The following is a 16,059-nucleotide window of genomic DNA, read 5'->3' on the forward strand; positions in this document are numbered from 1 at the left end:
TGAGACAAGGCAAATAAAAGGAGAATTTTATCTGTGGATAGGGGAGAGGAGCGGGCCAAGGCTAGAGTAGCTGCCAGGAGGTGAGTGGAGTTTGCAGAGGGTTTTGGAGGAGGGAAGGAAAAGTGTGTAGTTATGCAGCCAAAGAAGCTGAGGCTGGGTAAAACATGTTCCCTTTTCATACAATCACGGAATATACTGAGCTGGAATGGACCCATCAGGAACATTGATTTCCTAGGGGTACTGTAAAGAGATTTAAAATTTGGAGTCTTTTTTTTTTTTTTTTTTTTTAGCAGAGGAAAGCATTGCAAGGGGACATATAAAGATTTCAGCAAAAATAAAATCCAAGCAGAGACTTCTCATTGATAGGAGCTTGCTATCACCCACATTGAGAGCTGAGTAGGTAGATCCATAAACCTGGAAAAAGCACTAAAAGGGAAGAAAACACCTTATTTCTTTGTTTGCTTTGAATATCTGAGCTTGGATCAACACTAGAAAATGCTGGTGCAACCAGCATGGAAGTGCTAGCGTAGCTTTACAGCTATTTTGGTAGAGATTATTCAGTCTTGGCTGTCTTTGCTGATGCAATAGGTTTTCCAAATGCCAGGTTGCGTGAGCAGAAGATGACCTGTATTGCATGTGGGTATCACAGCATTCACCACAACATTATTTGGAGTGCTTTCATGGTCTTGGCAGTAATCATAAGGAGCTGTGGGGAACAATGATTACATTCCTCCCAGCCTCTCCACAATCACCTCTTTTTAATATGATTTTTTTTGAACCTTGAATTCCCTCTGGTTGGTTGTTCTTTGTGTCAAGTTCCATCTCATAATTGGAAATATAAATGCGGAATAGTAACATCCTCGGTGTTTAGGAAAAGGTCAACTGATTGTTCTGCAGCTGTGAGTGACCAGCACAGCAGCTGGCAGAACAGCAGCGTAAATACAAGGGAAATGCAAACAGTGAACAAGATGGACACCTCCTGCCAGGAGTTACTGACCAGCAACACATGGTGCAACAAATGTTAAGTTGTGGCATCAGATGTCAAGGGGGAGCAGCAGAATGTTCAAATGTGATCTTACTCAAGTTGCGGATGACGCTCGTCGGTTTTCATGTGCTGAAATGAGAAAACTCAGTTACAATAATGCTGGAGTAAGAACGTTTCTTGGAATCACTATGTTTGGTACAGTTAACAGCTGCCACAGCTCAGAAGAGGCAAACAACCTCTAGGAAAATAGGGAACACAAAGTTTTATGCCATTTGCATTAAAAAAAAAAAAAAAAAAGCCAGTAGTCAAAATGTCTCTGAGGAAGAAAATTCCCGAACAAGATGGGCAGGTTTATTCTTGGGGGAGAAATAAAGATGCATTTAAAAACCAAATGTACATGTTTGTTCCACTGTGAATGAAAAGCTTAATATTGATGAAATAGTGTTCAGTTTTCTGATTTGAGGATCTAGGGACTGATAGGCTAAGAAACCTTGCTGAAGTCAAGTAGGATAAGGATTAAAAGGGAAGTGTATATTCAGAGAAATGGATAAGGTGTTAACCACCCAGAGAAGGGCATCCTTGGATTTGAAATCAGCTAAAGAAGTCAAAAGTGATTCTGAGCCAGCAGCTGAAAACAGAAGCCTGTTTTCTATGGACCACTGGAGAGAAGGAGTTGAAGGCTATTGGTCCAGTTGAAGGCTATTGGTCTGCCTTAAGTTGATCAGAATAGTTTTTATTTTTAAGGATGCACAAATGTTCAGTAGGGCACAGGACTGCCTGAAGTATGGGGAGCCTGATATTCAGTGGGATGTTCTTCATGGAACAACTTCATTCTACCAGGCATGATTTTGCTTTGACAGAGAAATCCAAAAGAAACTCCAAACAATTAGGCAGGGGATCCTAGTCCAAGCTGAAACACCCAGGAGAGAGGTGAAAGGTTTCCGAGCTGTGCCAGTGATTCGATGATGTACAGCAAAATGGGGGGTGGTAATCAGTGAACATTACTTCCTCTTCTATAATATCACAACTGGAACAGTGTTTATTCTCCTTGACCTGCATTACTCAGATCTGCTTTCATATATTAATGCTCCCACCACTTTCATTCCCCAGCACAGCTTATTTTGATGGTTTTAAGGACTATCTATTCATATACCTCTTCAGAAAATATGGACACAATTTTTCTGAAAGAGGTTTCCTCTGATTTTTACTCCCTTCTCCCAAATCCATTTAATCTATCTGCTAACACAGAAGGCGTTTTCCTTTGGCTCCTTCTATGTTTGCTTCTGCTATAGTGGCTTGTCATTTCTTTTGCTAAAGCTTTAGAAATCACTAGAGGAGTCTCAGTAATGTATTCATTTTGAGGTAGATTTATCTTCAGAGCTGGTAAATAGGAAGTCTCTTCTTCACCACAGTGGGTTTGGGTCTGGTGTTAAGTGCTAACATCATTTCAGTTCTAATCTTGTTATGTGGGGCCCAGTGTGCAGCTCCTGACTCTGCTGAGATTTTCACCATAGGTTTATTGAGAGCAGAATCAGCATCTGCTTCCTGAGAGACAGCCTATAAAAATACAAAAGAAATAAGCAGAAGGTTCTCTTGAACAAGTAAATCTTAAATTTTATTTGATTTGATTCTGAGTCTCATTGGATTTTTTTTTTATCCATAGGTACGTTGACCCCTGTTCTAAGCCTTATCCTAACAGGATGAGCTGGAGTTTCAGCTTCCCAGGCCTACTGAAAATTGGGCCCAGCAGTTATTTGGCAATGACCTTCACAAGCAGCAATGCCAACTTTCCATTGCAATGCCAACATTCAGAGATTTGCAGAATTAGAGTCCAAATTCTGCTTGTATTTGCAAGCCCAGAATGTCACTGACTTCAAGGGGGTTGTAAGATTTTAGCCAAGAGCAAAAATTGGCCCAGGATTTTTTCAGACTCCCTCATGCCTCTGTTTATATAATATTACCATCAAGCTCTATTAGCATGCTCCATGATGCATTTTACTTTTAAATTACATAAAGGATATTTACTGTGCTGATGCTACATAGTTTGCAAGAAAGATGCACATATGGAAATGAAAAAACATCAATTACCATCAGGATTTCCAGCTTTCAGCATTCATTTTCCAAAACAACCCAGGGACTATTTCTCATAAAAAAAAAAAAAAAAGAGCAGAAATGAAAATCCAATTTCTTGGCATTTATGTATGGCATTCTGGAGCCTTACTCATCAAGTCTGTTGTGAAAATGGTTGGAATAAAAAAACCTCATATTGTTCAAAACTTTAATACTCTGCTTTTATTTTCTGTATACAGGTTTCCCAATCAGAGACATGAGTCCATTCGTAAAAATAACAATATCTTTTTCTGCCTCTCCGAGGATGAGAGAAAAAAAAAATCAGGTGAAAACTGAGTGATCACCAAAGATAACAGGTAAAAACAGTAGGTGGAAGTTGAGAATTAATGGATGAAACCTGTGAAAAAAGGCAAGTGAGATTCCAGTCATCAGACAATGCCCACTGCTGCCCGAAAGTGCCCGAGTGGGCAGTGGAGGCAGCTCAGTGCTGCCCTGCCCAGGGAGGACGGCACCGCTTCAGTTTTTTGGGTTTTCGTGTGTCCTTGGAGCTGCACAAGCTGAGAGCAAAGCGGTGACTTTTCCTGGGCAGGGGCAGCGCATGGAGGAAGGATTCCCCAAGGCAGCGCTGCTCTGGTTCGAGTGGGAGCCACCGGGCAGCTCAGCATCTTTCAAAATGAGGCAGATTGTGTTGAAGGCAACTTCCTTCTAGATAGCCTTGTTTTGAAATTTGGGCTGGGGCCTTTTAAAGCCCTAGCGATTCACTACTTAAGCTTTTCATATCCATGTTAAATAGTTCACTGAGCATTCAGGAGAACAGTGTACCATTGTGGGGTGATGAGTAACTTAAGGTAAAGAAGTTATTTTGTACCTCTCTGCTTTTTCTTCTCCCACACCTGCTTTGTCTGTGTAGATAGTAAAGTCTTTCAGGGCAGGAGTGGCTCAGGCTGTGCATGTCTAGTCATCAACACAGCAACCCCAGTCTCACTGGAGCCTCTCTGTGCTCCCCAGTCCTACCCATGACACAACCCTCTGAACACGTTTGTATATGCTACAGGGTTTGAGTATTAATTACGATTTAAAATCTGTACTCCTAAATTCTGTAACATTAATGTAGCCATATACCATATGCATAAACCCTTCCACAAATGGGTCACTGCACAGAAAGCCCAGAGGCTATCAACTGCTCTGGCGACCAGCTGCTAAATTGTGAGGACGCAGGGACCAGAGATGCTCTAACAGGATGGTTTTAGCCACTGAAGTCTCCATGTACTCAGGAAAGCTGGCCCTACCTCTTTCTGCTCTAGTCCTTGAAGTTCAAGGGGAGCAAAGATCCCTTTGTCAGGGCAGCACTGCTCGGTGATTCTTCAATAGCAGCACTCCTTCAGAGACCTTTAAATCCAGTAGAATTTAATGCATCCCTGAGGGTACTCTGAGCCAATTTTTGCTTTCGCAACTTTTTGTTGTCTCCACTGCATGTAGGCGAGCTCTTAGCTCATACTGTGGCACTGGATTCTTGGATTTAGAGGGTTGTTCTGCGTGAATAAAACTCAGTGCCTGGACACATCCTGGTGTCTAGAAAGCAAACAATACGCCCGAAGCGCCTGTCAAGGATCTAGATACAAATGTCCCAAATGACAAAAAATGTCTGTTCAGCCGTCTTCCCACCTGCTTAGGAATGCCAGAAGCACCAGACTACTACGGGTTTGACTCTTGTTTGTTCTGGTCCTGTCCATCTGACCTTGCTAGCTCAGGTAGGCTATTTGTCAATGCCAGAGAAATCTGCTGCAACAACAGAGGGAGTATCTGGTGTCAGTATTTTCCAGCTCCTTGGGGGAACTACCTCATCAGGGGAGCTAAAACATCACTTTGATTGCTTGGAAGCAAACCATTTGTTTTGCAAAACTCTCCAAGCAGTTACTCACTTCTTGTAAAGTTATAATGCCTGGAGTCTTTTTCTAAAGCAGCCTTTGGATACTTGAATGGCTGGAAATTTGCAGGTGATAAAAAGCCTTACAGCAAAGCAGATCTGATCGGTGTTTCCTTAAATTAGACAATTATTCTTCTCTGTCAAAATTTCATTAGATTTTGATAGATTTAAAAAAACAGAAAATGTTCTACTGGAGAAAGTTATAAAACAGGACATTTCTATAGCTTCACAGATCTTCAAAATACATTTGAGATTTTGTATGCTCTCTTTAGGAAATTTGAAGCTGAGGCTTTTAAAATACCTACAGCACATATGTTTTTGTCCCACACTATCCAAGTATTGTGCTATAATAATCTTTGATCTCTCTCATTAACTTTGGCAGAGGACATCAGGCTGAGATGGGATGACTGCTGTCCTGGTATTCTCCCTCAGAAAAGACGCCTTTTGGAAGATTGATAGCTGGGGCTGCCTTTGGGTAATACCTTTCATTCAAGGATTCTAAAGCAATCACAGAAATTCCCAAGTCTTCCTGGCCAGAAATTGGGCACAGCCTTCCTGCTTTTCTGCAGTGTACTTTGCTCATTGTATCACTTCAGGAGGGACAGAGTCTATCCATCTCTCTCCTCTGTGCTAGCAGTTTCCCAGGGAATTGCTAGTGAACACAGATTACAGACCATGCTCCTTTCACTCTGCATAGGGAGAAGGAAGGTGCAGAGGTGTCATGTTCCTGTTCTCCTGTAACAGATGGAAATCCCGTGAGTAGTATCACATTTGAGCAACTCCTGCACAGCTGTAGCCTATGTGAGGACCACAGTGACAGAATCAGAGCAGAGGCCTGTCCATTCTTATTCCTACCCTATCCCTGATACATTTTATAAAAGCAGATCTGGTCCAGCTGATACCCTGTTTAATTTAACTTAATATGAAGAAACTCTAATGCCTGATTCGCTATATTGTCTTTTCATGTCTTGTGCACTGCCCAGGAGATATTAAAAAGCTGTACTAGCAACTTACCTGAGTTACACACAGGAAATGCCCAGTGGACTTCTGAGAAAAAGTACGCACAGAACAAGATTAAGAATTTGGATCATTGACAGTTCTACAGTTGAAGAACAATAAATCACACCTCTCTCCCAGCTTGCTCTCTCTGCTTCCTCCTTACTTTTCTACTTCTCCTCTTCTAAATGAAAGGGGACATCTTACAGGCTTGCAAAATCTTCCCTCCTGTGGGAAATTGCTAATTATCAGAGTTGCCACAATAAAGAACAAGTTATGCAGAAAGAGACCAGCATACCACAGTAGAGCGCTGCAGTTTTTTGGTTAGGGTTAAGTTTTTCCTTTTTACTTAAAACACTCTGGTATTTCTGAAAATCACACCTCCTAGAATACAGTGTCCTGCATATGAAGATACAGTGGGTTTCTAAGCAGTTCAGCCATGAAAATGTTGGGGTACGTAAGTAATGTGAGGTCTTTGTAAATACTGCCTTGTAAAATCTGCTTTATACTCTGCTTTGTTCTTTTATCTAACACTCTCTAGAATGTGCTTGGAAATATTTATCTTCCCTAATTTCCTTAACTGAGGCAAAATATTTACACACCCCACACGAAGCTCAGTATTTCTCACAAAGAATAGCGCTTAGTATACTGCTGCTGTTCATTTGCTGGCATCCCTAATTATACCGTTGAAAATGTCAACATTAGGTTATGTCTGCATGGCAGGCAGGGATGTGGCTGTTATGTAACACAGATGTGCTCAACCCACCTTCAGCCAAAGCTCAGGCTCTGCTACCAGCAGCCATCACTGAGCCATGTGGGCTGCAAACCCAATCAGAATAGCTATCATTGAGTCACCCATGCCAAACTCTGCCTTTAACAATTTGAATGCTACTGGCAATCAAGGCAGCTCGTGAAGACCTTGTCCAGTGTGTCCCTACACAGCAGTGATCACAGCCCCGGGTCACAGCTCTCCAGAGGAGCACTGGTGAGCCTGGCTCATCACCCACCTCTGTCTGCATCTTTCCTCTCTGTGAGATGTTTCCACCTCTCTGGTAGGGATTGGAGAAGGGTATGGTGACCTAGGTTATAATTCAGCTGGCCCAGCTCACAGCTTAAGGCAGTGATGGAGTTGCATTGGTGCTAAAATGCTGCATTGTAAACTGTGGTACAGACACACAACCTTTTGTGCTATTTTATGCTACAATAGTGTCTTCCACAATAGTAGAAAATACCATGAGAAGCATTGATCATATACAAAACTACTGCTAACTGTGCTGGAGCTGGGCTGCCAGAGTCCATACTACCAGAAGAGGGAATTGGGAGAAACACAAAGCATAAATCAGAAAGCTTTCTACTAACAAAACATCCCAGCATAGTTCAAAATCAATATTAAGTCTTGAGTAAATCAGAGAAAGCAGAGCAATAGGTAAAGCAGGGGAAATACTTGACAAAAAGTTACTTCTCTGGGATGTTTTTCTGAGTGCTACAACATCTTCTGTATGATCTCAGGCAAAATTCATAATTTCTCTCTGCCATGATGTTAGATAATACTCCCTTACCTTATAGTCCCTCATGTTGTGAGCTGCTGAGTGTCAAAGAATGCTTATTATACAGGATTATATCAGGTTCTGAAGAAGGGAGAAGACCTGCAGAAGGCAGATAAAAATGGGATGAGTTTAGTTGTCCTTGAAGTAATCAGGAGCTGAGGGCATGGCAGATGCCATGGGCTCAGACTCTTCCTAAAAAAGCATTTCTCTAACCAGCATCCAAGGAGCAGATCTAGCATAGAGACAAGTATTTACACTCAAAATACTTAGGGGACAACTTTATTAATTGCCAAAAAATGTGGTTTGATTTCTCATTGACCCCACTTGTAGAAAATATTTCATTGGAGTCAGGACTGATACTTCCCCTGAAGAATGAGCTCCTGGTAAAGTCTTGAGGTCTTGAGAAATGTCTGAGTAAATGTCTGGAGAAAGACAAAGGTGGGTGTTAGCAGGTGACTGGGCATGTTGCCCCTTACAGTGTTACATATATTAAATGGAGTAAGACACAATAGGATACACTGTAGAATGCCAGCATTTGGGAAGACATCAGTACCTGGAATTCATCTGATGGATAAATCAAGTGATATTCCTTATGACTAGGTTTTATACCCTCCAAAATGACTTCCACCTGTTAGCAGTGTAGTAAATATGGGCAGATGAGAGCAAACCTCATTGACAATTTCTGTGCACAGATCAGAATCTTCTACCTGCAACTCAGTTCCCTTCCCTGTCTGTTCCCTTTATTGCCTTATGTATAGCAGAGAATGAATCACTTCAGCTTTGCATCATTCTTTGTCATGCCCAGGTAATTAAAAGAATGCCACTGCACCTGGTAGAACTATAAAAATATCCTTCTAAAAATCTCCACAACATTTAATATTTTATTCATTGCTGTGTTGTTGTGTTTTGCCTGCAGCAAATCAACCTCATGGAAGTGAGACACTACCACTAGAGGTTAACAAACATTTTCCCTTCAACATCTTATGTTAGCACTTTGACATTTTTGTCCTTACCTTTTGAGTCCTTGTTTTTAACAATCTTTCTGTTTTCAAGCAAGAAAACAACCCAACAAACCGACATATCTATTGCTGCAAGCAGGGAAACAGGACATACAGTGTTGAAGCTTTCGTTCCTTTTCCATATGTGGAAAAGACTGTCTGAAAACTTTATTTCCCAAGGGAATATAATCCACATTTTCATCCTGTAATGCCTGAATAAGTGCCCTGCATAAAACACTATCTCCTGTTTGTGACTGAGGAACTAGAAGAAAAAATAGAACAAAGTTTAACATATACAAAATAATATCGATAGCTTTATTAAAGAAGGTGTAGGAAGCCAAACCACAGAAGCACAGACACAGCTATTAAAGGAAAATTAGAAAGTTGTCAACACAAGCTGTTCAGAAATAATTTCAGGTCCCCCAAAGCCATGTGATAGGCTTGCAGACTTTCAGTCTTCAAAATACAGGTTCAGTGTGTTCTTATTTGTCTTCACTTTTTGATATGCTGGAGAATCACATGAAACCAGCTTTATTTTATGAATGTGGAGGCTGAAAACTTTTTGCTTAATAGGGATTCTTGAGTGCTACCACGACTTCAGAATCTGGAGATTTCAGAAAGTCATCACCAAGGCCACACGACCAGCAGTAATGTGCAACATTAGTCTATCTTTCTAGCAAAAACCTTCATGTTCCGCACATGCAGGTCCCTGTGGGCATGTTATGTTTTTCCATTCAGCAACCTCATCTCAGAGAAAAAAGGGCTCTGTCTAGGATTTGCAGACATCTTGTTGCACAAGGGGAAGCAAAAGCAAGTTGGGACATCATGAAATTCCCATTATGTTCTGTGTATGCTCAGATTGCCCATAAGTGCATATGCAGTATGTGTGACTCATCCCCAGATGCTGGATGTGAGTATAGGAGCCCCAGGTGGAGAGTGTGCCAACAGTGCAATAAGCAACATGACTAACATCTATCATATGTATTTTGTTTTCTCACCTTTTTTTTTCAAGGGAAGGCCCACATGTCTTGGCAAGTACTATTAGTGCTCTCTTTGCATGCAAGAACACAAGCTCTAGGAATTGCATCTCACACAGGAAGCAGAAGATGGTGATGTTTGTGATGGCCATGAGCCCCTGAGGGAGCTCATTACTTATTTTGGGATGTGGCCTGTCCCCTGCTCAGACAAGCTGTGTTGTCATTTTGCAGAATCCTGTTTACCTGAGGGACGTGGCTGCCAGCAAGATGTTTAGTCTGAAGATCTGGAGGATGGGGTATGCCAAGTCCAGCCATTTGACCATCTTACTATGATGTCCAAAATTTACAATGAGAAACAGAAAATTAGTCTTCTCTCCTGTAAAAATCCCCCCTGCCCACCTCCGGGGGATTGAGATTACTCAGTTATTAGGAGGCTTTGGAGGGAATTTTACCAAGGACGAGATAAAGATATCAGAAGAGGCCCTTTCCCCAGGACCTTTGTCCCAGGCATTTATTTTTCAAAATTCCAGGGGGGAAAGAGAACGAACAAGGAAAGGTGAGGCATTATATAGCCCCCTGCTCAGGGAAAAGATAGTTGGCCAATGGGGTCAGAGAAGAAAGGAAGTGTCATTCTGTGTGGTAAGGAAACTCCAGGGGGTCAGAAGGGAGAAACCATTCCCACAGAGTATTACAACGCTCTCCTTTTTATTTTTTTTCTTATTTTTCTGGCTGTAAATTCAGAATGGTACTCAGTCCAAGTGTGTGGAGCTGTGTGAAGGTGAAAATGTGAAACAAATATGCCAAACCCAAACCAAATCAGTGGCACAGGCTACTACAGGCTGAAAGTGCAGAATCAGGGGACAGTTCACCTCACTGTGACTTTCATCCAACACCAACCCATTGATACAATTTTTAAAAAGCCTCAGCAAAAGCAATCTACACTTTCTTAAGTACTTCAACATATCTGAACACTGAGACATTGTGCTGAAGTGAAAAGCAAAACCATCATTCTAGATGGAAAGGAAAAAATCATACATTTAGTTTCAGTAAGTATATTCAGTGTCAGCACCAGCACTGCCAATTCTGGCCATTAGGTCTTATAATATTTCCTGTTTTTCTGAAAACAAGAATTATGTGTAGCTCATGACAAATGAATACCCTGAATTTCTAGTCTTAATGGTTGCAAATCAGGGCTTGAAGACCTGAAATGGGTGTGCCTCACAACCTTAGAAAACCCAAAGGCAAATTGAAAATATGCATTTTATTGTTTTTGATCAACCTTGTGATTTTAAGTCATGCATGACTTTTCTTGGAAGCCTGACTCACAGCTTTAAATGTTCATGTGGGGCTGCAGTGTCCCACAAGGAATGAAATGCAGCTATAAGAGCTGTACCCAGGTGACAGGAATGGGGCAACCAAGCAAATATGTAACATTTGTACTTTGAAGTTTTTGTTTCATGTTGGCAGATATGAGGAGCCTGACACTCTGGTGCTTTATGGAAAGAGAGAAAGCTGAGGAGGAGCAAGGCAAGGAGAAGGAGGATTCCTGCCTAACTCAAAAAACAGGTGAAAGTTCATCTTGAGAAAAAAAAATATTAACTAAATCTAACTGCTACCGCTGTTTTAATGAAGGGTTGGGAAGGCAGAGAGGGAAGGCTTGTGTTTATATCGCAGAGCTGGTAATAAGGGATTCTTCTTCTCACCCTGGTTCTGCCACTGACTCATCCAGCAGGGTTAGGCCTGTGTCAGTTCTCACTTCAGAGCAGATTAGACTTAACCATAGACCCAGCTGCTGCCACATTTACTTGTGTTGAGTAACACTTTCTTCCCTGGTGACAATAGTTGTGATGGGAGAAACTCCACAGTTCACAGGAGGTGAATGATGGAGCCCGATTGTAGTCACAGAAAAGAAGCATCTGCAGCACAGAGGGCTCTAAGCCTTGATTAGCTCTATGCCTAAAGCATCTCTTAATTCGTTGAGCCGTATGTAGACATCAGGATCTGCTCCTCTCCAGACTTTTCTTTAGGAACAATCAGGAGATAAGGAAGATCTGTGAGTTGAGGTTTGCTCAGCTGGCAAGGCCACCCACTCAGCCAAGTAGCTGGCAAGGTGATGAAGGATCACCCTGCCTTCTTCCATGCTCAACTGAATCAGCTAAAAGGCTGAAGACCACATATATTCATGGACATGCTTCTAAAAATCATGGTATTAAAAGCCTAAGATGCTCTGCTCCAGGACTGAGCTGAGTTTGGAGCCCAGTACAAGTCTCCTTTGCAGGATTTCTGCCAGCCTTGAGGGCACACAGCATACCAACACCCAAACCCAATACCAATCACTGACAGCACTAGAGCACAACTCAGGAAACCCTTCCAGGGAGGTTTTCTTCATGTCAAACAAATGTTTGGTTGAAAAATAAAATTTTAACAAGTAGCCAGTTGCATGGATCCCCAGACATCATTTGTTCAGGAATTATTTGGTTAATAGTCACGAGTATTATCAACATTTATATATACATATATAATTCAGAGGTGCCAATGAATTTGAAATATCTGCTTTTGTCAATGCTGACACCCTGCTGTGCCTCATCCCCCCTTTGCAGAGTAGCTGCAGATTTGTTAATAAGCACTAGAAGAGAAACTAAATCTCACAGAAACTACTTTGGTTGTAATTGTATTATTATGGCTATATTGCTTAAATATCAAAGTGAAGTTTTCTACGGATTGCTCCTCAGATTTCAAATAAACCACGTGAATAGTGCATTTAGGCAAATGCCTCATTTGTGCTCTTATGGAGGCCTGTACATTTTTACTTTTGATTTGAAGTGTTTCACGTCTCCCTTTGCTCTTTTCTCAAAGAAAACATTGCCTTGCTACAGTTTCCAACTCTTACATTATCTGCTTCACCTTTATTGTTATTAGTCAGGTACACAAAAATCAGACTGAACAGCTAAAAACTGTGCAGTATTAAATGCACACTTCAGGACTTACAGCTGCTGTAAACCCCTCACCTTTATGCTTACTGGCTCAAGAACTTCATGTTCCCCTTTTATTACACACCCATAACTCACAGCAATATAAAAGCACATCATTGTTTTCCCTGATAATTTTGCCACCCTGCTATTTTATGAGCCAGCCAGTTGGTCTGCAAGTACATGCACCAGGTACTGTATCTTGATGAAGGAATTGGATTATTGCCAAATAAAACAGGCAGACTATCATTATGGCTAATACGCTAGAAGTGTTTGCAATGGGTTTTTAAATAATCCTCTACATTTATATTGCACTATTCATCCTGAAGAGATCCAAGGTGCTGTGGAAGGCCGATAATAGGTCTTTTTGCTCATTGCTAGAACGTGACTGCTGCTAAGCTGGAGAAATAGTGACCATCCTGCACAAACAGCATTAGTGAGCGCAGCAGGTAATGAAGCAAACAATAATATTGCCATTTGCAATTGCAAGGTAATTGCTTGATTTGGAATTTGATGAGGACATAAGAGCTGATATGCTGCTGCTTGTAAAAATATGCTCCAAAGTATTTTGTGGTCGTTTCATCACTTGTAAGTGATGACAGCACTTCCACAAGCATTAGGTTCCCTGGGACCATGCTCAGCACCGTGTTTCCAACTGAGCTCAGGGACAGGGCTGTGACTTGGAAGGCTCATTTCTAGCAGTGCATGAGTTCCTCTAAAATAATTTCTTAGCAGTCCAGTGACTTGTGAAGCCCAGCTCCCTTTGGCTCAAGACCTGCGCACACACAGCTTTACTCATTACAGCCCAAACATGTGATGTGTGGGAAGATGGATGACAGGCAGCCTTCAGCCACGGATGTGTAGGTGCTTTGCTGATGTCTGACTTGTAATGCAGATAATACCACTTTATTTAACAGACAGTTAATCTTTCCTAAGTGCAGTAGGAGGATATGTAGCATTCTACTGGACTTTGGGAGATGAGGCATCCTTAGTGTCTTCCCACAGTCTGGTCTAATTTCTGCTCTGGGGCTGGCTCTGCCACATACACTTGAAGGATAAAATCAGAGCTGAAAATGGGGAAGGTGAGAAATTCTTCTATTATGTCACTTTTAAAAATTCACTGTGTTGCTATATGTAGTTATAAGATGACTTAGTTATTACCTGAAATAACAGATTGTCCATATCATGCTGACTGTATAACCTATCATTATATGAATGGAACTGTACCACAGGGATGACAACTGATCAGACCTTCCCTTGAAAATTATTGCCAAAGGCAGATGGGAAATACCAAACCAGCATACACCAAAGCTGAAATCTCACATACAGGGAAGATGTAGGAAAAATTTACAGTAAAAGTAGTGGGTTATGTCCAAATTGGATACAATGCCAAATCTTTGCAAATTAAAGGTTTCCTGGAGCTTCCAGTTGAGTGCCATTTTTGAAGCCAGGAGCCTAAATCAGACAAGTGTTGCCCAACTAGACTCTTGAGATTGAGGGTGAGAAAGGTCCATCCCTCACAGCGGGATAAAAGCTGAATGCAAAGCCTATGCCATGAATCCATTACAGTGTGCACTGATGTCCCAGAATATGTTTATCCTAAAGCCCATCTTCGCCCTCACTCCCAGTACTGGGAACTGAGATACTCACACTGCAGTGGTGTTTTCTCTCTGCTCCCGTGCATCAAGCACTGTAAGTCAAACAGTTTCAGATGGTGCTTGTTTTTTGTGCTTAACTGAAATCATTGGGTAAATTATATACCAGGGTGCACAGGGATTTAGAAGTAGGATTCCCACTAATTTGGTCAGACATGCAGGGCTAAATTCTTGGCACTAAAATTTCCCTGCACAGTATTGCCTTAATATTTTTAACTTCAACAGATTGTTCTGTCTATGCAGAGATGCTGCAGACAAACTGAAAGTAAACTTTCCCAGATTTTTATCACTCAAATGTCAATATTCTCTTTCTTCAGGCTCCTCAAGCAACAAGAAACCCCGTGATGACAAAAGGACAATGTGCCAAATTAAAAGCACTGTAATTATTGAAATCAATTGCTATCATTTCGTTCTCTGGAGGCTGACAGCTCAACTGCTCTCTAGAAATAAATTTCTACAAATTCCTTAGGAGTCAACACTGATGCAATCACTTATTCATAATAAAAAGGCTGTGTTGACTCAGCATTCTTCTTCATCTATTTATGTCAAAAGGTATCAAAATACCAAACTAACAAATGGGGAGATGGAGACTAGAGACATCAGCATTAGTTTATGTAGTGTTAATGATGACAGAATGTTTTGTCACCACATCCTAACTCAAATAAGTACAGGGATGTACAGAAACACAGTCATAAAGACACCACCAGTGAAGGTATTTAGCTTTAATGGTGAAATTCTTATCTATCATTTTTGCTGTTTAACCATTGAACCCCCTGTAAAACTTATCAGTGGTACAGAACAAACTTTGGCTGAACATCAAACAGGTGCCTCAGGGTAGAAAGAAGGTTTACAACATTACTGCACCAACACTCAGGTTGCCCCAGAGCAAGAGCCAAGGAGGAATGCTCTGGGAGAAGAACCACAGCAGTTGTTGTGAAGCATGCTTGAATCAGAGCATTCTGGAGTGTTACATTTCTCCAAAACCATTAAAAGGAATTAAATTATAAAACTGTGAGGGTTTGTGTAGCTAGCAGAGCCTGTCTTAGCTCATTTATGAGCTACACACAGAAAGTAATAACTGAAATCCTCTGTTTTGTATTATCGAAGAGGCAGACTGGATGCTCCAATTCCAGCAGGTGTACATTTATCAGAAGGAAGAAACCTATTCTGACCTTTTTCATATCCAGTTGCAACCTCCCTGTTGCAAATACACAGCAGAGACAAAGCATCACCAAGTCATGACTACATCACCTACCCGGGGAAACAACTATGTGGGCTGTAGGGCAACCAACCTAGAGCATAGGCCCTTCGTTTGTCTGGCAGCTAAGAAATAAATATTGTACTTTGGGTCATAAAATGCTTACATTTGGTCTGGACTCAGTGAGAGCAGCTTCCTGCAGCTTGGAAGTAACATTTTTACTGAGTCACTTTTCACATCAGAGCACAATTTTCAGTGTGTTTTTGGGGTTGTAAATGTTTGCCTCAGCATTCGCATCTTGCTAATAATACCAGGAATTAGGCAGTATGCTTGCTAAAACTGATCCCTATTCAGGAGTGTGAGCTTCTGGGCCAGACTTTGTTAGCCAGCCCTGCTTCCTCAGAAGTGATCAGAACTCTTTAGAATTGAGATAGATTCGGTTCAGGTTGGATCCTGCAGCTGCATTCTACCTCCCTCCATGCAAACCTTACACACGTGCATGTGAGGCTGCAGGACAGGGCTGTAAATCCACAGAAAGGAGGAGAGGGGACAGGATAGCATGGATGTTTTAGGATGAAAACAATGTCTCAAAGAGAAACAACAGCTAGAGGTCCCCAATGCAGCTAAAACGCCTCCTGATTTCTCACAAGGCCATGGCTAATGGAGACAGTGTTGTTTGGCAAGGAATTGCTGCAATAAACTCCCAGACATTTTCTTTGTTGGGTATCCAGCTGGAC

The sequence above is a fragment of the Chamaea fasciata genome, unplaced genomic scaffold (genome assembly GCF_029207755.1).
Source record: "Chamaea fasciata isolate MVZ Bird 193981 ecotype frontalis unplaced genomic scaffold, bChaFas1.0.hap1 SCAF_14, whole genome shotgun sequence".
Classification (NCBI taxonomy): domain Eukaryota; kingdom Metazoa; phylum Chordata; class Aves; order Passeriformes; family Sylviidae; genus Chamaea; species Chamaea fasciata.